This window comes from Anser cygnoides, chromosome 7, assembly GCF_040182565.1.
Source record: "Anser cygnoides isolate HZ-2024a breed goose chromosome 7, Taihu_goose_T2T_genome, whole genome shotgun sequence".
Classification (NCBI taxonomy): domain Eukaryota; kingdom Metazoa; phylum Chordata; class Aves; order Anseriformes; family Anatidae; genus Anser; species Anser cygnoides.
In genome coordinates this window covers 17,561,532-17,588,169 of record NC_089879.1, presented here as the reverse complement: position 1 = coordinate 17,588,169, position 26,638 = coordinate 17,561,532, and the positions used below count along the sequence as shown (strand labels likewise).

General features: G+C 41.3%; 1 long non-coding RNA gene across 1 annotated transcript in view; it reads left to right on the top strand.

Moving 5' to 3' along the window:
• Positions 1 to 1,037: 1,037 nt before the first annotated feature.
• Positions 1,038 to 26,638, top strand: part of LOC106043140 (uncharacterized) — a 51,271-nt gene continuing 25,670 nt past the window's right edge. The window contains exons 1-3 of the long non-coding RNA XR_010832692.1: positions 1,038 to 1,193; positions 9,439 to 9,528; positions 25,487 to 25,621. This is a non-coding gene — a long non-coding RNA (uncharacterized lncRNA). The remainder of the gene's footprint in view (positions 1,194 to 9,438; positions 9,529 to 25,486; positions 25,622 to 26,638) is intronic.

Genomic DNA, 26,638 nt, shown 5'->3' with positions numbered 1-26,638 from the left:
AGAAACTCCCACTGATTTCAGCAGCCTTTGGATGAGTCCCATATTTGCCAACTTGTAAAAATGCTGTCAATATAGAATTTAAGTTTTGACTGAAGAAATTTCAGTTTGACAACCCAATTGGCAAAGACTTTAATACAACTATTTATGCACTTGCTAATTTACAAAATATATTCCCCAAACTCAACAACTTGATCGTTCATTCTTTATTTATGAAGGTCATAACTTTCTGTATAGAATTGTAATCTGCATGATGACAAGGTGTTTTCAATGCTCTAATTTCTAGTACTTAATCTATCACTTAGTCTGTCCCTCTAGTTTTATTTTTTTCCTTTCTTTATAGGAGATTAGGTGTTTGCCAGTCATTCTCTAGACTATTCAATAACTTTGACCAAGCCAAGAAATGGTGTTCTTAGGTTGACATGGAGTTCATTTGGGAAGCTTGCTCAGGTCATGTATATTGTCAGCACCAATAAATGTGAGTCACAGCACTAGCTGAAAGCCAGCTATTTAAACAAGCAGAGCCATCCTCCATCCTAAAGGTGCCGGTTCACACTAGGTAAGAATCTGTCTCAGTCTTTTACCTCCACTTTAGCTCCTCACTCTGAAGTAAAGGTGTATTTTCTCAGAGCAAAGGGGGTGGGGGGGAATCTGTGCTTAAAAGCTCCTGAAAGAATTTAATCTGCAGCAATTTACCCACTGCGGCATTTATAATGCAAGACTTAAAATATTTTCTCTTCCATTATCTAAGACCAGATCACCGACTAATTACCTCACCTCTGAACTATAATTAATGTATTTTTGAAACACTGTAGAAATTCCACTTAACTCTGGGATTTGTGCACTGCAGGAACCAGACTGCTGACAAAATGTCCGAGAAGGTCACTGCAGGGCACGTTTGCATCTCTGACACCCGTATATAAAGATGGATTTATGCCCTCTGCCTGCTGTGCAGGTGGCCGGGTCCATCAGCAGGAGCCTTCTCCTGGCAGAGGGCTGTGCCTTCGGTCACCACCCCACGGGCGGCTCCTTTGGCAGTGCTGCTGCACCCTCAGCATCTTCCCGCGATGCTCTGCGCCGGGTGGAGCGGGGTGGCTCGCCCAGCCCTTCACTGGTCTGGGATGGAGCCAAAACTGGGTCTGAGCCGTGCCTGAAGGAAGAACCTCTTGTGCTGGGCATATCAACCTGTCCTCAGGGTAAGGATGACCCCAGAGCAGCGTGCCAGGGTGACTTGGCAGTAGCAGGGTGTGCTTCAGGCAAATAGAAATGCTATTTTAGGCCTCACTTGAACAAGTGTCCAGGGGTAATATTCTCCCTGTCACAGTTTACTGCAGAAGTTTCTCTTAAAGGGTTGTATGGCAGTTTAAAAAGAGGTGGAGAATGAAGTGAAACAAGCCGGTTTTTACCTAAAATGTCTTAATCAGTGAGTTTAGACTTGCATTAGGCCTTGCTGACAGCGACAACCCTGAGCCGACCATGAGCAAAGCATACTTCTCTGACAGCAGTCACAAGCAGTTTGTACTCTTGTACTTGGAAGCACTGGGCTTCCTGAGCAAGTACAAGTGAAAGAAGAAAATGGCCATGTGAAATAGATTTTTCTTTCTCTGTGCATTCACAAGTCCAAGTTTAAGTTGTATTTAGTGGGTAAACATCTAAAGATATAAAGGTAATATCCTTTGCCATCTTGCAATACTTCACTAACTAGTATCTTTCAAAGAACTGTTCAATTTTAATGAAAATAATGAATTTCGTTGGAGGTGAGCTCTCGCATTCAAACTGAAGTTCCTGATTTGCTGAAAGAAATCATTTCCCTTGCAGTCTTTATGTAATGTCCAAATTATAAGCTCATGTTTTATGAATGGACTACTTAGGCTCGCTGCAGAATTCTATAGAAGGAATATAGGTCTGGATGAAAATAACAAATATTAATTATTGATAAAAGTCTATAGACTTTTTGTTATAATTTCTTTGGTGTTCTAATTTCTATTAAGTTCTGGCTTGTCTGCATTTTGTGAGATTTTTCCATAAACACATAATTTGTTTTCACATTTATTTGATTTTTCCTTTTTTTGTTGTTGTTTGTTAGTTTTTTTTGGTTTTGTTTGTTCGTTTTTTGTTTGTTTGTTTGTTTCTGTTCATAGGCAAACACATTGGAGAGTAAATGTTAGCAATTTGACAGGAAATAAAGGTTTTTCTGTGATGACAGCACTTGTGTGAAGCTCAGGAGATCTGTATTCAGCCTCTGGCTCTGCACCAGGCGTTTTGTGCAATTCTGGGTTGCAGCAGCAGGCACCCAGGCACAGCCCTGCGGGCATGGGCAGCAGTGTGTGTTGTGAAATGTGGCTTTGGGTGGGGCTCGGTGGCTCCTTGCTGCTGCTTTTGGTTTTAGCATGACCAGCTTATTCCCCGAGCTACATAGCTTGTGTTTGACATTGCTTCTGTGAACATCAGTATAGTCCATTGCAGCTCTGATGTGAAAGCCAATAGCCTTTGCCTGGGAATTATGCTATGTTGTCATTTTCCTCAAATGTGGCCTGGCTGCAACAAGATTGGAAATTACTGATCCTACAGTAAATCAGATAATCTCTGTAGGCTTTGGTTTCTCCATATGAAAAAGTGGGAGCAATGCAGGGTTTTAATAAAAGCTCTGAATACTTGAGGACCCCAGCTATTGGAGAGCCGGAGAAGGTGCTGTGCTGCTTGCAGAGTAGGCAGGTAACCTCACTGGAATTAACCTTCCTTAAATCCTTTACCTCTAGATGTAAATTACAATTCATTTTACGAATTTGTATGTATCTGAAAGGAATGATAATATGCTGAGTAGGATGAAGATGATTCTGGACTGAGAGCAAATATAGCTGAGTTTTCAGCCAGGGTGAAAGTGCCTTGACGCCAGAATAAGCATACTCTGGTATTTCTTTGTCCTTTTGAAAAACTGGCTACACACACATAACTGCCAACTTCTGTTGGCTAAGTTAACATGTTTCTTACAAATACAGATTTAACGGAGTCCGTGATTACAATAGACTTTCTTTCTGTTTATATGGTAGTTTCATTTCTCTCTGCATCTAGCTCAACCTACTCGCAATTATATCTTCAGAGATTGTGAAACAAGCTTTGTGTCTCTGGGCATGCTTTGTGGTTTCTTAAAATAGTGTAGCAATTACCTCGTATTTTCTCCTCCTTTTCCTTTGGAGAGGGGGAATGAGAGAGAGGTTGTGGTGGAGTTTAGCTGCCCAGCAGGATGAAACCACCACACCAGCATATTCTGCTTGCAGTAATCAACACAGTCACTTTTTCCATCCTGATAATATCAGTGCCCAGTCCTTGCCCATTACCTATGAAAAAACTCTTACTAACTTCACTGTACTTAAAATGAATCCAAACCATGGTAACGTGGTAACAAGGAAGATGTATATCATTACCTGCTGTGAGTATTTTCCTGGCATTTGTTAGATTTTTCTTTTTATCAGTTATAAAGACTGCAGAGATTTCCAAAATTAGGATACAATTTAGCATAACATGTTTTAGTCTCCAAATCTCATTTATCTTTCTTAACTATTCCAGAAAGCTTTGTTTGTAGTTTTACTTTTTCAGGTATGTTTTAAATGATATTATCTGAACTGAATTCCCCTGAAAATCAGGATGCATTCTTGTAGCTTACACTCATCTTTTAAATTCAAGACAAATAAGTCAGGAAGTGAGAGTGAATTAATATACCGGCCAAAGAAAAGAATTAAAATCCTCTGGATTGAAAACACTTCCTTCCATGGTAAGCGCTGCCTTGCCCTGTTTTATTATAGAGGGTAGTACAAGCAAGCACTTTGTTTGAATAGTAGAAAAGTGCCAAAGTCTCTATATTTGATGAAGGTTTTCTGCTGTAAGCCAGTTTTATCTCAGGAGACCATTTTGTTTTTTTATGGGAAGCTTTTGTGGAGAGTAAATAAGATAATGTCTTGAATCTGCAGTAGTCAGCATAATAATGCTGAAAAATTTCTAGCCAGCATCAGCCTTCGTTAGTCTTGTGTCAAGGCAGGGAGCTGGGTTGCCAGGAGTGTCATTCCTTTTTACCAAGTTGCCGTTTGTCTGCCACTACTTTCGTCTTGCAGCAGCCTTTATTTCTCTTCAGCAACCTTAATAATAACCAACCTTACAGCTGGTAAGGTGTGGCCAAGTTGGCACAGTCTGGCATCCCACTTGCTGCAGCCCTGGTGCTTCGGCGAGGATCATTAGCAACACCAAAATTCCCTGCTTGTAGTTACAAGAGCAAAATTCCCCAAAGAGCATTTAGCAGAACAAGAAAACAATGCTGGCTGAGGCAGCAGAGGGCAGGTGGAGTTGGGGCGGGATGTTTGTGGAGGAAAATCCTGAAGCTGTTTCAACAGGGGAAGGCTGAGGCCGGGGAAGGGTCTGGCTCCTGGGAGCAGCTCCTGCTCAGGAGGAGCTCACGTGGACTTTCTCTTCCGGCCTTTTGCACCAAATTTCTGTGCCTCCCATAGCCTGGTTGGCTAGGGGAAGGAAAGAGGCACCGTGACTTTCAGAACCAGGAGTGATGTGCAAGCAGGTTGGCTTGGGTTTCTCCACCTGATGAAATCCTCCAGCTCCCGAAGCAGCTGGACACCAGGAGAACAGGCAAGGAGGAGCTGAAGTAATGACCAGGCTGCCCAGCATATGGGTCATCCAGCTGGGAGGAGAAAATTTCCTTCACAATTTGAAGTATTTTCCCTATGGGTGTTTCTGCAGCTTCTCAAACTGCCCAGAGCCATCGGCCCTTCTCTGCAGGTTATATATAAATAACCTGTATATATAAATAACCTGTATATATAAAGGAGCCAGTGAAAGAGTCCAGGTAGCAGAAACCAGCCATAGGAAGGACATTTTGACACCAATATTTTCCTGTGCCTGAAATGGCTGAATATTTGCCCCAGGTCTGTCTTTCCCTTTCCTTCCGCAATATCCATTTACCTCACATTAAAGCACACAAAATATCTAGTCCAGATAACATAAGCCTCATCAAAATGTTATCTTTTCAACATGGTAAATTAACCCCAGTCAGAGCGGCACTATGCAGGATCAGGATTTTGGCCTCTAAAACAAAAAAAACTCATACAGTTTTCTCATTCCTAACACTTCAGGCAGAATTGGGTAGGCATTGGCACTTGGGTGGCAAACAGCTGCTTATGTTCATTGAACCGGGAGGACCAAAAGCTCTGATCAAACTCAGTCAGCACTGGGATTCTGGCTGGCATCCTTCAGAATGGAGCCACACGGAGGTGGCTGCGTTTGGAACGGTCTCGGCATTCTCAGCTTCTGTTTTTTGTATTCGCAGTGCTGCAGATCCTCTCCGTGTATGAGTTTGCATCACAGCTGCCTACCTACAGCGTGGTCTAGAGATTCTGTGTACCTCTGCAATATAAATATTCACTGGCAAAGCATAAGTGAAAATTTATTATGTAGCGTAACTACTCGGGGCTGGCATCAGGTCCAGTGTGGGTGGGCGAGACCTGTGCGAGTGCAGCACGTGGAGTGGATGTACACAACTTGGGGCAGCACTGTGGCTGTTTGCAGGTGAGCCTGGGTTTTCTGTACCCAGTGTGTATTGACTCATGTTCCGGCCTTCTGGAAAATTTCGGCCTCCTGACCTCATGGCTCTTAGCAAAATGATTTTAATATATCATCTGTGAGGATTATGCATTTTTATACAGTTGCTATGAACGTTTTAAACAACATACATGTATTTTGCTATCCAAAATCTGTCTTTTTTGTTTCATTGCTCTTTGAGATTGGAAAAATTAAAAAAGTTCTCATGGAACTGGAAGGATTAGACAGCTTTCTGTCCGTTAATGAGTCCTAGGATATTTCCATAGTTAATAGCTAGTAGCTATGAAGACAAAATGAAAGCCACAATGTGATTTCATCTTTGGCAATATTGTTTTAAAGAAGTTTAAATACTTGTTTAGAGGCAAAATAAAATGCTTGCTCTGAGAGGCAGGAGAGGAAGGGAAGATATCTGGTTCGTGACACAGTTCTAGTTCATTAAACTGCAGAGTGTTTACATTGTTGTTTGTTAAATGTAGAAATAGCACATCTCTGTCAGCTGATAGCAACATCTGGGAAAATGTGTTGAAATACACAAAAAAGAACCCCAAAAAATGGCTTCTTATGGTGTAGTGGGGATGTCCTGTATATTTCTGAAAGACTTTAATGGCAGAATGTATTTTAAAATTAAAAATAATAATAATTAATAATAATAATTGCATAAGAGCTTTCATGTTGCTCATACGTGGCATGAAATTTCGGCTAGAGTAGTATAACCAGGAAAGTAATCTCTGCTTTCCTGCTGCAGTAATGTTGGTGCTGCAGAGGCCACAAACAAAGGCTTGTGGCTTTACTACTGTTTCCTCAGATGCCTACGTTAGTTGTTTAAGTGTCACATTACAAAATCACAGTTCACACATGCTACTGAGCAGGGCAGATGGAATTGAAACTGTGTATTTGCTGATGTGCTTTGGCAGTTTGGACCATTTTGCTGAAAGCAGAGGCTCCTCAGCACACTGGAAGTCTGCGTTGTGGCATCGCCAGACTTCCAGCAGAGGCTGAAATCTGCTTCAGGGAGCCCAGTAACGTTTTGTTGATGCACAGGGGCCCTGTACAAGTCCCCAAGCTAGAAGGGAGGGTTAGTCCTTTAAACCCTGGAAATGAAGTGAGCACTTATTTATCGTGAACAGAAACAGAGTTAAACCTCCAATCTTTATACTGCATAAGAAACAGAGAAGAGCTATCCACTGCTGGCTGTCCTCCGCAGTTAATGATAATTGGATTTAAATGTGGTAAAACTGCTAATAGGATAGCAGAAGAAATGTGTGTCATATATAAGGTATATAGATGAGCAGATGACTGATATTAGCACTGGCAGCAAGTAACCCCTTAAAATTTTGGTGTTGAAGAGAAACTGACAAGGGCTTTCATTTTTGAAAGGCCTACCTGAGGCAGTATTTTCCAAAAACGAAACACAAACCAGCAGCAGCATACCTCAGAGTTATCCAAGGTGGGCTGAGAGGGGGGAGGAAATGTGCAGGACTTCAGCAACACGCAGCAAAGTTGCTCATTTTCCTGAAGCAGAAGGAGCAGCCTTCACAAGTTTAGGAAACCCTCCTATAGCTGAAGGAAATGGTTGTCCTGGGCTTCCAAACAAACCCTTCTCAAATCCATGTCCTGGACCTAGCTAAACTGAGAAAAATGGACAGAAAAGAAAAGATTTACCTAGTGTTTGTGTTCACCCTGCTGGCCATAAACAAAGGTGTGTAAGGTACATATTCAGGCTCCCCCTTGACAAAGGTTGACTTAAGCAGGCATTTGAAGCTCAGTATGAACTAAAATCCTCTGTGGCAGAGCAATACCTGTCTACATTTGGGCGATGTATTACTGTCAGCATAAGCTGCATACCTAAGCAATTGCACTGTTGTATGGGGAAGGAACGAGAAACAGGGGAGATGAAAATACCACTGTTTTTCCATTCCAGCTCCAGTAAGCAAATCTAACCATTTTTGCAACCTTTATAGCTTTAAACTCATCATAAGAGAGCAGAAACAATGGTAATCAAAGCCTGATTTTAGTAACAAATGCAGACTAAATGAGAAAGTATTTGGCTTTTGATTGTTCAATCCCATCCTGAGGTCTCCAACTTGGTCCATCACACAGTTATTAATTAACATCACACTAGAGTAAATATCTTTATTTAGTAAAAAAAAAAAAAAAAAAAAAGAGAGAGATTAGGCAATCCCATTTTAGGTCAGCAATCTAGACTTATCATTAGGGTAAACTTCTGGCTAAAGTTCTGTGAATTTTTTTTAAACTTAAAAGGGACTCAAAGAGGACAGAAACGTGTGGTGAATCAGATCCAAGAACCATATTTCATCATGCTCAAGGCAGACGTTATCAAAAGGACCGTTTGTATTGGCTCTCCTTCAAAAGTAGCCTGCTACTGATGCTCAAATCAGGTTACTTCCACGGAGAACTCCTACTTTATTCTGGATGTGGCTTCAAAGTTTGTAATCACGCAAGTTAAAAGACAACTGTTAAATTTTAACTAACATTTAAGTTTCTTTCTGCTATATTAAACTCAGATAACCGGTGATTGGTAAATATATACTTTTACTCTGCCTTTTGTGTGCAGCTTTTTTAGTGTTTGTTTGTTTGTTTGTTTTTAAAAAAAATGAATTATTTCATCTTTGGATTATAAGAATTTTTCCTCCATTGCTAGCTAAGCATTATGCTGCTGCATTTTAGGGAATCAGCAAACTTTTGAAATTTGCAATTTTTTTTTAATACTTTCTTGTCATTTTCTAATTTCCCATAAATACGAGGAATGAAAAATGAAGAGAAATGTCCTTTTTCACAAGCTGTGAGCTACTCCTTCAGCACTGTGTCAGGCAGGCAGCCCACCATGGGGCAGCCTGCATGATCTCCATTGTGTGGCTGGTGCAGACTTCTGCCAGTCACCCAACCCAGATTTAAAAAAAGAAATGGCACTGGTTGTTTGCACTTTTACGAAATAAACCTTGCAAGTGAATTACATAAACAAAGCACCAGTCCCGGCAAATCATGCTGGTATTTAATTTATCTTTAGTGGTTACTTAGAAGTTTGCTTACGTGAGCGAGGGAACTGTGCCTTGTTTGCACTCTCATGCTAGGTTTTCTGCAGCCTCCCCAGCAACATTTCCTTGGGGGCTGGGAGTTTGGGGTGGGGGAGAGGAGGTCTGAGACTTTCATTGCAGTTGTAACAGTGAGAAATGTTCTTTATATTCATTTCCTTTTTGTTGTTGTTGTTGATATTTTTGGTTTACTGTTAAAGAAAGTTGAGTGAAAGGTTCAGGGGAGGCTGGTAAGACACACTGGCCATTTCTGGGCTGTGATTCTGGCAAATTGAAAGGTCTGTTCCAGGCTGCTCCAAAGAGTTAGCGATGCAGGGGTTGGTTTCTGTGGATATCCATCCCTGTGGGGAGATGGATCTGCCCTGGAGCCCCAGGGTCCACCTGGGTGCAGGTTTCTGGCCATGTCGATCAGGTGGAAGGGTGGCATTGGGTATGGTACAAACATCACCTCCTGTGTTTCTAACGGGGAGTAATGTGCCAGAGGGAACAAATTATGTTTTATTCCTTTCAGGAGAGACATCTCAGCTCAAGTCTAAAATTCTCCTGATGGGGGGGGGGGGAGGAAGCTCAAATGTACCCGGTGGGTTTAGCAAACATAATTTTCCTTCTATTCTTTTTGGAATAATTTAGCACATATTTGATGTGGCTCTCTAAAGCTGAGAATCCTATTTCCCTGATATCTCTAGTCTTCCTTCCTAAGCAGTAATTTTCTGAAACATGGCACTTTGTCTGATCTGTCACTGATTGAATATTAGTTATTCTAAAAATGTCCTCTTTGTGTCTAAAGGGATTTGGCCTGTCTGCCTGACTGTGAAAACCAGTCCCCTGCCTTCAGCCTGCTGCATGCCAGCATTGAGCCCAGACCATCACCACCCAGGTATGTCACAGAAGACGCTGACAAACTGCAGTGCCCTCACTTCTTAAAGCTGCTAGAGTCAAAGGGAGGAATGATGAGGATATTTGTCTATACAAAAAAGTAGGGCATGCAGCAGACTGTGCACTGCCACCTGCGTGGCAGCAGCATGATATAGCTGGAAAAAAGAGAGACCGCACAGACCTAAAAAAGCCTATCGATGTGCAATCTACAAAACAAATATTTGACCCAAAGCAGGCCTTTCAAGGCACTCTGTCCATGTGCAACCTGCTACATGCACCGACTGCTGTCCCAGTGACATAGTAAACTAGAAAATGTGCTGTTCAGATGCACACCGTCGTGTTTTGGGCTAGCTTAAAATTCAAAAGATCTTGGTAAACTGCAGTCCTGTGACCATGATAACTAGTCATCCTCTGTAGTCAGAACGGGTGGGGAAGCATGCATATTTTTGTGAACTTACAATTCTTACTGAAGTTTGGCATCATAGTTATAGTTGTACTTTATGAGATGAAAAAATTTCTACTTTCTTAAAACTTTTTAAAACCACAACCTAAAGGTTGTATAAGACTTTTTTTTTCCTGTGAGGAGCCGGCACCCCAAGGAGAAATATGGGTTTTACAGGGCTCTCCTGTGATAAAGTTTCATTTTCAAAAGTATTTTTGTATCTTCAAAGACAAATTTATGGAGTTAAAATACATCAGCTGGTCTTCTCACTCTAGATTTTCCTATGTGTTGACAATATTATGCAAATATATATATATTTGTATCTCTTCCAGTTTTCTGAGGTTAAAAGAATGTAATGAAAAGCATAACTAAAAGATGCACCAAGATACTTAAGTTCACCAGAACACAGGCCTCTTTCAGCAATGTGCATTTATAAAATGTAGACAAGAAGAGATCATTATTAAGAAAGAAATCTAAACACATTACAGCTTAGACCAGAGGCTTTCCTGAATTATTTCCTAGTTAAGTAACATGGTCTTGTTTAGAATGGCATCTAATTTCATTTCAAAATTGGCACTGGTGGAGAATCCACCCTAGCAAACTGTTCCAGCAATTCAGACTGTCAAAACTTTGCAGTTTATTTAAATAATTTTAGTACCAGCTGCTAGATCTTGTCACAAAGGTAAGTTTATGGTCCTTCTATTCTCATATTTATGATCTCCGTGTAGGTACTGGCAGACCACAGTCATCACAGGATCACAGGCAGGTGGAGGTGTTGGGGACCTCTAGTGATTGTCTCATCCAAGCCCTTGCTCAAAGCAGAGCCACCAAGAGCAGCTTGCCCAGGACTGTGTCCAGTCCAGTTTTGAACGTCTCAGAGGATGGAAACTCCAAAACTTCTCTGGGCCACCTGTTCCAGCATTTCATTACCCCATGGTGGAAAACTTCTGTGGTGTGTAGGGTGGGTTTTTGTTTGTTTTTATGTTTAAAAGGAATTTTATGTGTTTCAGGTTTTGCCCCTTACTTCTTACCCTGTTAGTGTCCTATCACCACAGAAAAGAGTCTGGCTCATTCTTCTCTACTCCTCCTGACCACCATCAGGTATTTATAAACACTGATACAATATTCAGTTAATTACCCCCCTGTGGTCCCAAATTCTTTTTGGAATCCATTTCTTCCCTATTAAGGGCTACAGTCTGGCTGCTTCCATTTTGGACAAATTTATTCCCATTTTCAAATGTACATTAATATTAATCATTCAGCTTGTCAGCTCATACAGATTAATTTGTAGTGGTAGGTAGGCCGATTTATAGTTTGCCAGTCTTGATTGTAAATTTTCATACGTGACTGTAAATTGGTTGTGTATTTGAGATTTGCTGAAGTACTTCCCATGGAGGTCCACAATGAATTCGCTTTTGCTTTTGCTCTGAAGTCAGCATTGCTATGCAGTGTAACAAGGGAGAAAAATAGGCATGGAAAAGAGGCAGACAGGAGGTGACACTGGTTGAATGACCCAATTTGGTCAGATTTGGAAGTTCATAGCAATTTGCAGTTGTTTATTGTTTTCATTTGTTACTTCTCTCTCTAAGACTGAAATAAGAGTAGATTTTACTTGCAAGATCTGGCAAAGGCATGGTTACTACTTATTAATAGAGCCTTGTTATTCAAAGGAGAGATTAAGATAGAAATTAATTGACAGTCTACCCACAGTTGCACTTTATAATTCATAATGTAGTGTGTGAACAGGAACAGCCTATTCTATAAACCCGCTCGGGTTCCGTAGATCTATAGATCTTGAATAGTCAGGCCAGTGACTCAAGGCAATCCTGCTAAAAGACGCTGTAGTCGTGGTTCTCAAAAGCCCACTAAAGTCACGACCAAAGAAGTATGACTCACTGAAGTGTGAGCACTGTGCCCTTCATCCATGCACTGGGCCTTCACCTGGCTGCTTTCCTGTTAGCGTGAAGGGCCTTGTATCCCGGGAAAACTTTGGGCATCTCATCCGCACTGTGAACTGCTAATAGGCAACCTAAGGTTGTTGAACTCTGCCTGAACCTTACTTATTTTTACTTCTGCAGAGAGGACATGAATTATCTTTCTGACACCGTATCTGAGTAAGTAGATGCACTCTGTGTGATCACATTACTTCTATTGCAGGAGGCAGCTGTAGATAGACTTCAGTGCTTCCTCTCAGTATGTATGTGTCTGTTCCTATATATATTGCTGCATGGCATGGATATGCTTTCAAAGGCCATCACGGTCATGTGGGAACAGGATCATGTCACTTGAGAATAAGTGTTTAGGAGTGAATTACTCTCAAGCAGAGAGCAGAGACCCCGCAGGAATTCACAGCTGAGCAAAGCTTGCAAGTCCTAAAAAAAATCCATGGTTTGCATATGGACTTTTATGCTACTTGCAGTAACAACAAAAAGTTTATGGGGTCCCAAAAATGTCCAATATTTTGATTCAGACATAAACAAAAGGCAGATTTTACAGATAAGAGACTCATTCAGACACAGGTAGTGGGTTGATAACTGTTTCCAGCCATTCTCCGCGCTTGAATGAGTTTCTGATCACAGTTCCCCAGGGTTAGGGGCTTTGCTTCCTCAGTGTTTCCGGCATGCCAAGGAGGATCCATTGCCAACTAGGAAGCCTGCTCACTGGGATTTGGGGCTGGTTGTTTGGTATTGAAGTTCTGTAGCTGGTGCATTGTCTTGTGATTTTATTCCACAGCAGAATTTGATGGGAAGGGGAAACTCTTTCCCTGTCCTGAAAGCAGCAGCACGTGATTTGTTTCCGTGTTGGCAACTATATCTTCAAAAATCAGGGAACTGAAACCTTCCTGGAAGTCAGTATAAAGGCCTAATGCAAAGCACTGCAATGCTACTCATTTCGTCAGCTGTCAGGGAAGTCCTTGTCGTCAGCTGTGACGTGCTTCAATTAGAAACTCTGCTTAGGAAGAGACGTGCTCTTTAGACTGCAGGGCTGGTTCCCACCACTTACAAGGACTTCTCTTGTTGCTAGGTTTTAAGCAGGCATGCAAGGAGTAACATAAATTATTGCTTTATATGCTATTACTGGAAGGAAGGCAACTCAGAAGATAAGAAAGGTATTGTGATAACAGAAAAGGACATTTCAGGATCTGAAACATAAGGATCTGACCTGGAACAGGGGCAGCAGATACATGGTCTCATCATTGCCACTGAGCAAAGTCCTAGGTGCGCTTGGGAGATGCTCAGTATTCTGCACTGCATCTTCCCCATTTCCTTCCTCAAAGCTTGCAGAACCACTGACACATAATTCTCCTAGGTAACCTCTCTAATGACGTTCAGTAACAGGGATAAAATGAAAGAAGAGCAGAGGGGAAATGTAGAGCACCCAGAATCACTGGAGTGATAGTAATTGAACAAGAGCAGGTGCAAGAGCCGCTTCTAAAAAAGCAACAATTGATCTCCAAAACACAGAAGGGTTTTGTTCAGGCCTGAAGTATTTCTGTGTGTCTTATCTCCCTTAGTAGCTGCTAGCTTTTTCCTCCACAGGTTCTTTTGTGATGTCCCAGGGAGGAGATTTCAATGCTATTGTCAGTGCTAGCCATTTCTCTAGGTGCCGCGCAGTAGTCAGTCCTCACACAGTCAACACAGTAAAAGCTGGTTCTCAGACGTGCTTCCTCTGTACTTGCACTTTTTTTTCTCTGCTGTTCATGAGAGATTTGCTGATATTAATCCCATTTTAAGAAAAGAATCTGAACAAGTCTATGTGTAAAAAATCCAGAAATCTCCATGTTTTCTGATGGCCTTGAGACTCAACTCATTTAGTTCTTCTAGAGGCTACAGCAAAAGAAAATGAACTCTGAAAGAAAGCGAAATGAAGCTTTATTTATTTGGTCATGGTTCAGCTCTACCCATAGCACAATGGAGCCCTTCTCTCCAGGGCTGACTAATATCCACATAATAGCAAGCAGTCTTGCAGAGAGCTGTGCAGTAGCACAGTGGCACCAGCAAGTCTTGGCAGGGTTTACTAATAAGCAAAGGGAGAGAAATATGAGAAATGCAGCTTGTGGCAAAAGAAGCTGCAAGAGATCAAACGGAAACAAGATGAAGATTAAATTAATATAGTCAGAAACATTTGAAAATTGCGTGGGTGTTATCAAAAGGAGAAACAGCTTTAAAAAGGAACACAAGAAAATGAAAAGGCAGCACACAAAAAAAACAGTGAGTTAGCAAAGGGTGGACTGAATTAGCTGTGTACACAAAGCCTCTGCCAGAGGAGGAAAAGAGCAGAATGCAATGTTCTTTCTGGTCAGATTCAGTCTAGAATGGTATTGCAGCAGCACGCACAGATAAATAAATTTGGACTAGATTCAGTGGCTGCAAAGAGAATACAAGGTGATGAGCTGTAATTTAATTTAGCGCTGAGACTCGATAAGCTCAGCAACTTTCTCTGTAGGATCCAGTAACTGCTGTCTGCAGAAAATGGCACAAAGTGAATCTCAGTAATCTGAAGCACACACAGTTCATCTGGCTTTGAGAAATGGTCAGTAACTGATACCAGACTGGGAATCATGCTGACCGCGAGGTGTTTTATTTATAGTCAAATAATTCTATTTACAATGCTTGAATTGTAATTAAAGATGCACTTTTTTCACGACTCCAGAAAATCTCACAACTAATTTCATAGTCGTTTTGTTAGAGGAAATTGGGCAAACAGTTTTCAGTTTTTACGAAAGTCGTGGAACAAACTACCCTCAGAAATAATGATCAATGTACTAAGAAGGGGACTTGGGAAAAATATCTGCACATTTCACCAGTAAAACCTGAAGCAAAGCTATGATCTACAGTCACTTTTTCATTACTAATGTGATAAGTGTAAGAATTAAAATGCCGAAAGTAATATATTTTCAGGGAAAAAAAAATCCACCAGGCTGAAAGAGACAAGAAAAGATTTGCTAGGCTAATTTTAGCAATCCTGGATTACTTATTAAGAGCCAGGCACTCTGGACATGGCTGAGCAGGGCATGTTCTCTATTGCAGCTCTGTGAAACCCTAACCCTCTACCATACAGCCAGTGGTAACAGATGCTTCTAAGCGAATTTGCAATATGGCTGTTGACTTTTTGGCTGTAGAAACTAAAATGCTCATGTTACCTGGAAGAATCCTACCCACCACAACTTGACAGGAATTATATATACTTTCAAATAATTACAGGATGCTTTATGAATGTATAGTTAACCTGAGAATAAAGAAGGGTCTGCTTTTCGTGTAGTGAAACCAATGCGCCTGCAAACAGTGTGTTTACACATAGATGACACAGTTGAACAGAAGAGACAGGTGACATTTCAACATAATTTTACCGTACTAGTGTTGAATTGAACAGTTTGCAAGTGCCACGCACATACAGCAGCAAATTCCATATTTCTCTGTTTTGACAGATATTCATGTGTACATAAGGGCATGTAAGCTATTGCTGTCAGAGTATCTGTGTTTTTAGTAAGGCATTTAAAAAGCAGACTTGAAAGAAAAACAAACTAAAGTGCTCTTAAATTTTCTGCCCTGAACAATTGTTAAGTATGGACCATTTCAGCCAGCTTACCAGTCTATGCACAGGGATGTCTCCTATCACAAAATTCAGAAAGATCCAGAATTACACAAAGCAACAATATGTTAAAGTAGAGGGAGATGCAAAATGAGTTCTGTATTTCAAAATCCTCAAGAGGAAGGTATTAAGCAAATGCGCACACTAAAAAATCACTAATTTTTGAATGATTATAAATACTTAGACCAGACAGACCATAAACAGAGCCTTAGTGGATATGCTCTCTTTATATAAATCCCTCTTAACTTAGAAAATAGTGATAGACTGAGACAGCCATACACAACAAACAAAAACAAAACAGTTTTGAGAAAACTGCTATACAAACTCACTCTCTTCATACAGCTTTCAGTTTTTGTTCCTAAGGCTACTCGAAAGAGTTACCTGCTATGTTGTTTTGTTTAGTTTTACACATCTATTTAGTCTGAGGTCTAATGCTGGAAACTTTGCTGAGGCCCAGATACTACTACCGCTGGAAGCATGCAGGTAGGTCCTTTCAGCCGTGCACCGATTCACACAACGGGATCCCGCAGGCAAGTGCGAGTCCAGCCGCAGGAGCAGGGCTTCCCTGTCTGCAGCAGGGGCCATGCACTGTCATGGGCTTGGCACATTGGGCTGCCATCGTCATGAGGTGTTGCTGCAACATAAACCAAACTACATATTTATAGAAGTAAACAGTATTTGAAGTGTCCATGCTTTGAAAGCACTTTGCCACTAAGACTATTGTTCTGTGATTATCTCAGTTTGAACTGCTGAAAATTAACCCAGCAACAAATGTATGCATTTTGTGGCTGGATCTGTGTCCTGCTCCGGTTCACCCTCCAGTCACATAGGCAGAAGGAGGGCCTAAGAAAAGGGAATAAGCATAGGCAAAGGAGGAGGGCAGGGGAAATTTTTGGTGGCGCTTTGAGCTTCTGAAAAAAAGTTGTACTAGAAATTATTTCTCTAAAGTTTTTTGAAATTTGATGTTGGTCTCTGGCCATGCAAGTCTCATTTTCTGGTCAGCACCCCTGGAAATGTGTACCATACATGGACTTTAATTACACCCTGTCTATTTGTGACCAGTTTCAAAGTCAGGGTATGGGGAATAAGGGAGTACCTGAGTTTTACCATCTGCACCCAAGCCACTAGCAGTAATGGCACAGCATTTCTCAGTTATGAGGCCATGTTCCCCAAAAAACAGTATTATTTATCTAACATTTCCCATCCTGCAGCATAAAGTGGGAACCAAGTTGACCAAAAACCATGCTAATGAGAAGTTACTTGCCAAGGTGCCATACCACATTAAGATGGCAGAGCATTTGATACGCTTGCATTACTGTACTTTTTTTTTTTTTCCCCGAGTTTGAGCCAAATTTCTTGAAATGAAAGCAATTTCATAGAGAATGACAAGGCACAGTAAGAGGAACAGCAGCTGAGGGCTGTCAGTGCACAAACACCATTATGGTAGCTAGTTTTAGTTACACAGATTGTGGGAAAGGGCAGCTCTTCTGGAAATGTTTTTAAACTTTTGTGATGGGGGCAGTGTGACTGAGCTACAATGAGATCTGCATTTTCTTCCTGATATTCTGATATCCAAATTAAGTTGAACTGTCCTTGGTCGTGTTCTGTGCCTTAGTATTATAATAGTTTAACAACATTCCTAGCAAATTTACTTTGTTAACGAAAATAAACCCAAACTCCTGAGAACATGTTGGGCTTGGTGATTTGCTGAATCTGTGTTTTTATCAGAATGTTTATTTTGGTGCTTTGCCCATCTGCTAGACTGCTCTTAATACTTTTTAACTTCGTTGCTCATTTGTTACTGTTCTGCACATAAATCAATGATGGCATCGTATCATTTTGCCTGTGACTTTTTCTAAATATATCTGGTCTATATGGGATAAGTTCAAGCCAGTGGGTGGAATAATGAATTCTTGAGAGAACTACCCAGAGAGATGTTTCTCAAAAAATAATGAAGCTAGCACAGGGTCATACAGAAGTGCTTCACGGAATGCTGCTATCTCACAGGCCATTTCTTGATTTTCCTCTCTAGAAAACAAATCTTTCTTATGACGTAGCACTTGCTCTTCATGTGAATTCACTCCATTAATAAAAGCAAAAAAAAGCAGAACACCAAAAATGTGCATCTGGTGTTCAAAGGATAGGAGGGTGGACTTCCATATAGAGAGGTTAAGGATATGTTGGGCAATTTTTCAGAAGGGGAGAGAACATAAGGGAGATCTAGAGCTCCCACAGTGTCTACAATGGATTTCAAAATTGATTCTGCTTTGCCACAGAAGCTTGCTATCTCCATTTATGTGTTGCCATCTCTTGCAAAAAAAAAAAAAACAATCTTTGGCAGGCTTTTGGTCTGTGACCTCTACCAATGACTCATTCCCCTCATTCCCAGCTTGAGTCTGCTAAACTGACAGCCCCAGCGTGTCAGCTATGCAATGATATCTTGTGTTGGTGAGAAGATTACGTAGGATGGATGGGTTAGATGTAGCTGTGCTTGCTGCAGTGAAGAAAGATTGTAGCCTAGGCCATTAGTGTAGGCTCTTTCTTCTGTTTGTGGTCTTCCAAGGAGCGTTGTCTCAAGAAACATGGGAAAACTTGGAACTCTGTCTGCAGAAATTTGGCTTTTTTTCTTTTTCTTTTCTCTTTTTTTTTTTTTTTTCCTTACCTGTCTATGGTTTGCAGGTTGAAATCAAATTGTAGTATTAAGCACAAAAGATACCTCCTAGCTCTAAAAACGTGAGATTGAAATCTGACTTGGGTATGTGGAGTCTTTTCCTCATGGAAATGAAGCTGAGGACAGTGCTTTTAGTGCAGTTCAGCAAGAAAAACCTCCCACTGAGACAGCTGCTGGGCTGGGGGTAGGGAAAGATGCCTAAGACTGACACTTCTGTCATTTCTCTTGGCTCTTAGATTTAGTTGTTGATGCTTGGTTTTGTTTTGTTTTGTTGTTTGTAAAGACTCTTCTGGCATTTGTGAGAGACTAGATGTGACTGTCAGATCCCAGAGGCACCCAGAGTACAAAGGGCAGACTGCAAGGCCTCAGGCCCATCATTTTCTGAAGATTTAAGGCTAAAAATTCATGTGTCTTCTGACCCTGCAAAAAGTTTAAATTTTGGTTTCTCCTCATGCTCTTCATACCTCAGCTTCCAAGCCCACAGTCTGAACTTGCATATTTTGGGCACCCACGGTTTTTGTATTGTAAAGGGGCTTTGCAGAAGACCTGTCCCCTGCTTTCCTCCTTTCTGTGAACTCCCTGCAGCCTCACCTAGCCATGGTGCCTAATGGTCTCACCTGCTGTGTTCTACTGTGTAGGCCCAAGTAAGGCTGGGACTCGGGCTGACCTCTGGAAAGGTCTGGAGGGCAAGCTAGATGGTCAGAAATGTCCCCAAAGTGCTCTATGCACCAACTGCCCCATAACTTCAGAGCAGCCCACTGCTGCTCAAAGCAGCTCCTCACCTACCTGAGTTGTTATGCTGGAGCCAAATCCAGAAGGCACAAAGCTGACTTAGTCTACGTCTATCTTCCTTCAGCCTCCCTGAAAATCTCAGGGAAAGTAAGTGGAGTACAGCCATCTGCCTGAGATATAATTTCTTCCTCCTAACCTGATGTTCTTCTAAGCTTACTGTTCAATTATTCAAGATAAAGATGAGGTGGGATAACCTAGATAAAACAAAAGAATCATTATATAAAACATATGTAAATTAGGCTATAAGAACATACTGAGTGTGTTCACCTTTGCCATCAGCTCTCTAAACAGAAGAGGAATAGCTTTTAAAAAAGTAGGAAAAGTTGTGTCTGAGGTGAGCATAAAATGTTTTCTATTACGAGCTCCCTAATAGAGGCAACAGACAAAGGTAGGGCCTGAATAATCCACAGCTTGGGTAAGTGTATGTACCTTTCAAATGATGTTCCATTCTTAAATTAAAAAGAAAGCATTGTTCATTGAAAATGAAGCTGGAACATCGCTTAATAATGAAGTGTAGGGCTGTTGAGGGATCTCCTTGGAAACTTGATAGTTGTCTTCACGGTACTGCCTGATGAAGTGATTTTATGAATATACATTTTGCTACATCAGCATCACCAAAATCAGAATAACACGACTATGCATTATTCCTAATTAGGGAAAATATTTTTGTGGCATCTTGACTACATTTAGAACAAGGTATTTATAAATAGAGTTTGGACAAGTGTAGAGTATATTTCTAGACATTGTTAAATGCTCACTGAAACTATACATACTCACAAAATATCTTTTTACATAGAAGAACTGTTTAAGATCTGTTTAAGAGCTCTGTAGAGCCTTTTAAAGAAATTAGCTGCTTTTTTTTTTTTTGAATATGCAAATACTGTTTGCATTTCAGAGAGGGAATCTGCAATTTTCTCCATGAAAATCAATTTCCTCTGAGTACATACAAGTTATCTATGAATCCCCTTTATCTCTTTAGCTGCTACCTCAAGTATTATCGGGGCATCCGCTAATCTTATTATGAATTCACCTTTCTTTTGGAAATGAAGGGAGGACCAGAGGTCAAATGACAGATCCCTCTTTGAAATCCAGTGGAATATCCAGTATTTAACAACAATGGGAATCATGAAAGGAGATATGTAGGTTTTAATTCAGGCTTTAACTAAAAGAATCAAAAGGGGAAAAAACAAAAGTATAACAAGGCATTTGGCAGTGCTGCGGTGAGTGAATTTTTCAAAGTACGATTAAGTAAATTGCAAAATAAGTTATTGAGTGGAGCAAGGCTTGACATACACTTTCACATTGGCTGACCTGAATGGTTTCCATAACCATGTAGATTTTATGGAGGTAGTTTTGAAATGCTTTATTTCCCCTTCGGAAGAGCACAAGCAGTCTCAATTTTGAATTTAGGAAAAAAAAAAACATTATTTCATGATGGAGATTCAGCTACAGGCTTAGGAGCCTACTGTTTGTTCTCACATGTGACATGATCACTGCAGTCATTCTTCTCTCCTCTTTCTCTGTTCAGCATTCAGATGGTCTCTTAAGTTTACATTAAAAAATTCAGTGCTTTTCTTCTGACATGCCTTCAAAATATTGTCAGCATTAGAGAAAATATTTGCAGAATGTAGCATCTTTATACTAAGTAAACAAATAATGAACTGCAATTCTGTAAAATTAGAACTTCCATAAAAATACTGCCTTTATTAGCTACTGCAAATGCTGTTCAGGGTATTACACAAAACATATTTAGGAGATAAGGAAAGATTATCCACTTGGCCTTATAAAGCACTGAGAGGACAGCATGTCATTGCTGTAAAATACTTGATAGGCAAAATATGTTAAGCATTTTGTTCTTTAAACAGGCCACAAATTGAAATGAGTTTCTTGGTTTCATGGTGGCCCTTTACTGATTTGTCCCATACAAAATACTGCATAATCAGTAGGCTTTGCTGTGAAAGGTAGACGAGCAGGGGAAGGTATGGACAGACAGGGTCAGCGTGCTGGCAAGGCTGCAGGCTCCCAGGCACAGCAGACCAGGCTTCTGTGTGTGTGTCAGTTCAGTGATGTTCCACCCTCAGTCGCATAAACAGCTACACGCATCCATACCATTTCAAAAGTAATTAGAAGTAGTTAAATCTTGGAAGAAATGTCTTTGACTGTAGTTTACACGGCTAATTACTGTAATTTATAACAAACGTTAAATAAGCTAATCACACAATTAACTGCTGGTTCCTTTTACAATACTGGTATCCAGTGCTGTTTTGCTCTTGTTTTAATGGATGTGGCAGTGTAATCCTGCAGTGGATTCACTGAATACATCCAATCTGTTTTGTTCAGACAGCAGATTTTAACTCTGCAGTTAGACTGACATCAGCACGGCACAGCTCTGTGATACCTTCTTGGCCATCTGCCTCCATCTCCTTCAGAGCAAGTAATAAGCCAGAAACACATGAGAACTGGCAGTGATTAAAAAGACAGAACAACTGGAGAATAAGGTTTAATTGCTAGTGCTTCAGTTGTGCCAGGATAATACTATGAGCACTGACTCATCAGAATCAACTGATTTCTGACTACAGTGCTGTGTTTTTTGAGAAACAGGAGAAGAATATTTGAAAGGGTAGGCAAATGTGAAATTGCTCATAGCATTTAGGTACCATCCTGCCCTTCTACAGTGCTTTGATTTGCAGTCTGTAAGTATAATGGGACAGCGTATTTCAGGCTACCACGGAAAACCTTTAGGATCTCTCTATTACACGATGGCCTGTGATTGTGCAGCCTGGAGCTGATGACTCAGGTGCAATGACTTCCAGTGTGAAATTGCTAATGAGGTGTTTTGCTGAATCACCTTCAACTCCATCCCCACTGACTTTCCTACTGCTGAAGTGTAATTAGTGCTGACTCACAGTAGCACATACAGCCTGTGAATTTCAGGCAGGATATAAGGTGAGAACGGAGCCTTTGCAAGTATGGGAATTTGGGAAGTGTGAGAGAAAATATTGCGTGAAGCCCAGGAATGGAGGTAAGCAAGGTGGCAGAACTGCTGTTGTCTGATGTGGCAATAAAAGGAAGGGCCTATCTGAGAAAAACGCAAACTATTTGCAGCGTGTTTGGAGTAGGGTGGGAAATCCAGCTCTTTTGTCCAGGCATGAAAATCAAAAGTAGATCCTCCTACTCCAGAAGCAGTCTCTGCACTGAAAATATATTTGCTAATTATGTTTGAAATACTCAGCTGGCCTGCAAAAATCAGGAAAAGGAGTGAAAAGGTTTAGGTCAGCCAAACATTTGTTTTAGATCGGCCAACCCTTCACACCTCTATCTTCTGCTCCACTTCTTGCTACAGTAAATTCAAATCTGATTTTCAGCTCTGGCCTTTGCTGAATGAAAAGAGTAAAAATCCTGTGAAAATAGAGAGGGATAAAAATGCATCTATTTCTCAGTTACATTTCCAAAACAGCAAAATAAGCTGGAGGTTTTCAGTGTTCATCTCCCTATCAGTGGTCCATCTGTCAAACTGAAGAGTAAAATAGATGTTTAAGAGGAAGCAGATGCTGGCAGCACAACTATTTCAGCATCTCCTTAGAGCAGAGGAACGTTTTCTTTAACAGACTGGGCTGCAGCTGCAGCACAGCCCTCACTGACCCAGCCATCCCCTAACCCGTGTCTGGTGCTTGGCAGCCAGCGTGGGAAGTAAGGAACTCGTGGCAAGCATTAAGGACCGGATGGTGGAAAGCATCCAGGGACTCCAGTCCACGTTATTTTATTTTTCCCTTTTGTACTGCTTGCCAGTTTGGGAGGCCGTCACACACGTCCCCAATTTATTGAAGGACGGAGACACTTAATTTGAGCCATTATACAAAGAGAAATCCACGCTGTCTGGGGAAACAATATTTCCGTAGGCTTATGGTGTTGAAAAGGAGTGCCCATTGGAGAACAACAGCTTAGCAGAGATGCTTGAACATAATGGCCAGAGTCACTCCTGCAGGACTGGCAGTAGTTCAGGAGGAATCACCCTACAGCAGCAATGTCAAACCAAGCCTATTGTGTAGTCACAAAACCAGCAAGCTCACAGTAATATCAAAGATTAGTTGCAGGAGGCTGGAATTAAAAAAAAAAAAAAATCAATTGAAAAAATGCATTGCAAACAACTTTGCAGAGCTGTCTCTATAAAGGAGCACAAACAAACACACAAAATACTGCAGAGGCTCCCATATTGTTATGCACAAACTTGTGACCCAGAGCAGGAAAGGCAAGAAGTTGCTCTGACAAAAATTAAAACCATGGATGAAAATATGACCATTACTGTCTCAAGATTATTTTAAACCTGTGACAAATGTCTCTGTGGCACCTAAATGACAGGTTCCATGCTTGTGAATTACACTGCTCTATTTATCAAAAGAGCAGTATAAAAACAAGGGGAAAATATTAGGAACTAATTCTGGTTTTCAGTCTTGCAGGAAAGGTGGTAGCCCTGCTGTCTGAGCAGATCTTCAGGAGTATGATGGGAGAGTATTTCTGTAAGTACAGCTTTAATAACTGTGCCTTGAGGGTTTAAAAAATATCTTGTAAACAAGAAGTGGAGAAACAATAGAATGGTGTCTGAAAAACTTCCCTTAGACACTTCTGAAAGTGACTGCTGAAGCAGTTAATAATGTTGCATTCAGGGTGGAGAAAATGCACTTCCCATTCTCTTCATAGTTTTTAAGTTTCTTAACTTTGTGCATCAGGATTATCTAGTGAGAACCTGTTACTGGACTTTCTTTGACCAAACCACTTTGACTGCTAAGAACTGCCATTATCAGTCAAGCTATAATCCAGTCCAAAACAAAAACTTTTTCTGCTCATCTCCTGAGATAACATTTCGGCAGGTTTCTGTTCCAAATAACACAGCCTCCCTGTCCTCCAGTCGGTCCTGAAGCTCTTGGGGGGACATCACTTCCCTCCCCTTGGGTTGCCACCGTCCCACAGTGGCTCTGTGGCCTGGGCGCCTGCCTGGAGCCAGTAGGAGCATGATGTGAGCTCTAATATCTGACTAGTAAGGTTTGATTGCTGAAACAGGCTTAGTCTCTCCTTTTCCCCCTCTCTCTCTCTCTGAATCATGACTGAAGTGCAGGGAGGAGAAATCCAGCACAGCCTCCACATTCAGTTAGCTGCTTGAGGCTATGACTACACAGCACCTGAAAGTGCACTTGCCCGGAGTGTACGTCTGTGGCATTTGTGTGACATTTTATATTTAAGTAGTAGCATATTTTTCACTGGTTAGAATAAAATGCAATGGTATTTATGTAACTGATCTTGAAAATAAGAGGGTATAATATTTGACATTTGTGGTCCACTGAAAATATCAAAATACTGTTTTCTCTAACGAAAAATTCTACCTAGTAATTCTAGCTAGAGCTTGACTAAGTCAAGTTCTTTAGTCAAGTTGCTCATGGATTTTGAAACAGAGGCTGAGTCTCCACTCATGGTCTGCAGAGACTGCGTTACCCCATCACTCTCTTCCAGCTGAGTAGGCCCTGCAGTTATCTAGAAACACCTTGCACCTCCATCGGTTCTCTCTTCCTCTAATAACATCTGTGCTGCACTCAGCACAGCCCCAGGGGGTTCCTAAAACCTCTTGTCTGCTAACATTCAAGCTGTCATGGAAAGCATGGGAATCAGGGGCCGTGTTTCTTTGTCTGTTGTTGGGGGAGCAGATTGCTAACCAGCTGTGGTGGCCCCAGTCATCAGCCAGTGGTATCAGCCACACACTCCTTCTTCCCTCCTCTGCCTGGGAATTTAATTAAACTCCTCCTAAATTAATATCTTGACATCTCACAGCACCTGCAAAGAATCTCACAAGTGAATATTGCTCTGCCAGTCTCTTGACTTATATAAGAGAAGATGTAAATTGAGGATTTTTTCTAGAGGGAATGTAAGCCTTTATTTACCTTCTTTCTTTTCTACAAAGAAACAGGCAGATGCTCCTGGGACATCTCTGAGATACCCAAAATTCATAAATATCCAGTATTTTCTCTACTGTTTTCTTCAGCAATGCCTTGGACTCTTGGTTTCACTTGAGCCAATGTAAAAATTGGACAACTGGTCCCGGTACCTCTAGGATTCTGAGATAAGGGCCTGTGAAAACTCCCTTTTATTTTTCTCAGCAGAGGAGAGGTTTGATTTTGGAGGAGAATGAATGTCATTCAGTTATTCAGCAAATAATGGCCATATGTGCCATACAATCAGAATTTGCTAGTCCCATTTTCTCAGCTGCTGCTAATGCAGCACTCAGCAGTATCCCACCACTCCCACTATCCCACCACTCCCAGGCCGACATAAGGCCCATACAAGATTGACTTCAGCAATAACGCCTATCCCTTAAACATCATTTTCATTTCCTGCTGGAGGGATTGTTTTTTTGGGTTTTGTCCTGAAAACCTATGAGTTCTCCTAACTCTTCCTATCTTATTTTCTGGGAAGAGCGTTTCCACCTGCAGAGCGTACCTGTGTAATGGGATTTTATACTGCCCTGGTGTCCTTCCTGAAGAAGATGACCATGGACCTCTGAAAGTCCAACGATTTGGACACCAATATTCTTCCAGAAGACAGCACCAGGTAGGAAACATTATAGCCTGGTATATCTTACAGCCATAGCCTGATAGAAAAAAACAAAACAAAACATAGTAATAGGAAGAATGGCTTGGGAGTTAATGTTCTGTGGCTTCCCCATGCAGAGTGAAGGGTGAATGGTTTTGCTGGTGCAGCTGCTGAGGCTGTAGTTACAGACAGGGGGCCACGTGCTGATCTTGACTCTGCATGTCTGAGGGCAAAAAGGAGGGTGTTCTAAGGAACAATGAAGTTGGGCAGAATACTTGACGAGCTCTTCTGTCACTCACCTTTGCTGAACCTGGATGGAGTGTTTGAAGGGTATCAGTATCTGACGTATGATTGTCAACTGAACACAAAATTACCTTTAGTTGTATGCATCCAATTCTGCAGCTCCTTCATGTTTCTACACTGTGTAGTCTTAGCATCTTATGGGTGGGGGGAGATCAGTCAGTGGCTGTCACTGTAAGGAGCAGTGATAGGCTGAGCTATTTTCCTGGGGCCAGTGGGTTCACTTGAGGGCTCAGAGTAAAGTTGAAGAGGTCTGTGCAGTAACACAGTATCCTTGACCTGACCTGACTGATGCAGGTAGTTGTTCTTGACATCACAATTTCCTGGACTTGACTTCATGCTTAACTGTAGCTGTGTCTGTGATTCAGGGAAGGGCTTACCTATGGCAGGAGATGTGCTGCGTGAAAGTTTTTGTTCTACACTCTCTGCAAGAGAGGGAAATTGTTGTATTGGTCATGTTGCCACCTAGTTGAGAGGACTGTGACACCAGTGTCATGTTGCTGCAGTACAAGGTGCAAAATGCTGCAAGGCTGACAGCATCTGAAATACTACAATGGCCTGAAACATGAAGAGATGGTAGGGGTGTTTCTCCATTAATCCCTTGGAAGCAAATAATTTAGTTTTTCAAGGGTTGCAATTCTTCTTTTGCAGTAAACTCTAGACCAACTTTGCTCTTGCAGACTTCTACTTTCTGGTGTACTATGTTTGTGTAAGTACTCGTTCCTTTCCACTGAA